Source organism: Wyeomyia smithii, chromosome 1 (genome assembly GCF_029784165.1).
Source record: "Wyeomyia smithii strain HCP4-BCI-WySm-NY-G18 chromosome 1, ASM2978416v1, whole genome shotgun sequence".
In the NCBI taxonomy this organism is placed as follows: Eukaryota; Metazoa; Arthropoda; class Insecta; order Diptera; family Culicidae; genus Wyeomyia; species Wyeomyia smithii.
In genome coordinates this window covers 124,878,104-124,880,078 of record NC_073694.1, presented here as the reverse complement: position 1 = coordinate 124,880,078, position 1,975 = coordinate 124,878,104, and the positions used below count along the sequence as shown (strand labels likewise).

At 30.5% G+C, this 1,975-nt stretch overlaps 1 long non-coding RNA gene across 1 annotated transcript; it reads right to left on the bottom strand.

Moving 5' to 3' along the window:
• Positions 1 to 857: 857 nt before the first annotated feature.
• Positions 858 to 1,723, bottom strand: LOC129720485 (uncharacterized). The gene is made up of 3 exons (XR_008727259.1): positions 1,660 to 1,723; positions 1,427 to 1,480; positions 858 to 1,361 (listed from the first exon to the last, which is right to left on the bottom strand). It is a non-coding gene; the product is annotated as an uncharacterized LOC129720485 (long non-coding RNA).
• Positions 1,724 to 1,975: the final 252 nt, after the last annotated feature.

Sequence of the window (1,975 nt, the reverse complement as noted above, 5' to 3'; positions counted from 1 at the left end):
TATAACGTAGACTGATCTCCGCTCCACCGATCACTGCTTACCATCGTGGCATCTGTCATGCTGACGTTTGTTAGCTGCGGAGCCCAGGTAATATTGGTAATCGGGTGACCATCCAACAGACATTATAGGATATTGGTAGCGTACTTTACAAGTAGGTAGTGTCGCACGACAAACATATATTTTTATAAAACATTCGGCAAAGGGGAACGTGTAGGAAGGCTAAGGTGTATATTTTTGATCAAGCATTCCAATGTACGTATGGTTTTTGCTGGAATACCACGGACAAATTAAAAAAAAACGTGTTTAAATTAGAAATAACTCGAAAACCAATGCCTTTAGAATGTTAACTACCAAGAGCTTTTAGATTTAAAATGACTTTCTTCATCTTTTAAAATCATCAGAATATTTTTTTTTTGAAAAATGTTTGTATTAGAATTTTTATAAAAATATCAATCTACCATAAAAAAAAATATTTTTTAATTTCTCCATTCTGGACTTTTTTTAGAAGTTGCATTTTAACGTAAAGTTTATTAAAAAAAAAAATTCAACTCTATATTTTTAAATTGAAATTTAATGTTTATTTTTAATTTTTTTTTGGTCAAAAAAATTTTTTTTTGTACAGTGTATAATTTTTTGATGATGCATTTTTAATTCCCTACAACTCATTCTCAGACAGTTTTTCATTCCAACCAACGGTTTCTGGACTACAATGCTTCGAATAAAACCTATGCCAAAAGACATACGCCCTTTTAGAATGTAACTCATGGGTGTAAAAAATCTCTCCATCTGTGAAAAATGCTCAGTTTGCTAGGCCAAATACGTGTGCAAAGTTTCATTCAAATCAAAAATGGTCGATATTCAATCATCGGTCATTTGGCGGGATTTGTCTCTTTCGCTATTTCTTAAGCACTAACATTACGTCAAATTTCATTTTTTATACTTAAATTACAACATCAATATTTTGGAACCCAAAGAGTGAATATACCTTTATTGGATTTAAGCAGTCATGTAAATCTATTTTACAAATAATAAATTTGAATGAGAAAGGCTGAGTCTGACCGCTAGGTGGATTAATTTTTTTTTTCATATTGTATACTATTAAACTAATCATAAATTCATTCGGCATATATAATCTGAAACTTCCCAGATGGTTTCGAGGTACGATGCTGGCCTAACAAACCAGTCGTCATAGGTTCGAGTCTCGTCTCGGGAGAGACTGTTAGAGTCAGTAGGATCGTGGCGCTAGCCCCGCAATTGTCCTGTACACTAAACAATCGGCTGCGAAGTCTGTGTATAAATAAAAACAGAAAGTCAAGTTCCGAATCGGAACGTAGCACCAAGGCTTTGTTTTGCTATATAATCTGAAAACAATAAAAAGTAATAATTAAATATTTGTTCAAATCCTATAAATAGAAACAAAACTTACAAGCTGAACGAATTTTTAATGCGTGTAAGTGCTTATCATCAGGCCAAACTAAACCTGGAAAAGATAAAAAAAAATTTGATTACAGATAAATAAAAAATAAAAACTTACAAATCAAACAAAATTTTATTACAACTTGTAAGTATATGTTTATCACAGTTGAAGTGAAAATAATTCTGAAAAAGATAAAAAAAATTGATTCAACCATTATAGATAGAAAACAAAAAAAAACTTACAAATCAAACAATTTCAAATTTGCTTGTTCGTATGTGTTTATCACAGTTGAAGTGAAAATAAATCTGAAAAAGATAAAAAAATTGATTCAACTATTATAGATAGAAAACAAAAAAAAACTTACAAATCAAACAATTTCAAATTTGCTTGTTCGGATGTGTTTATCACAGTTGAAGTGAAAATAAATCTGAAAAAGATAGAAAAAAAAATAAATATTGATTTCACTATTAAAGATAGAAAGCAAAAAATAAAATAACAGGAGGGTTGTGTGCAAAGCCACAAGAAAGATAACCCGGCTGCTTGCGTGTCATTCATTTT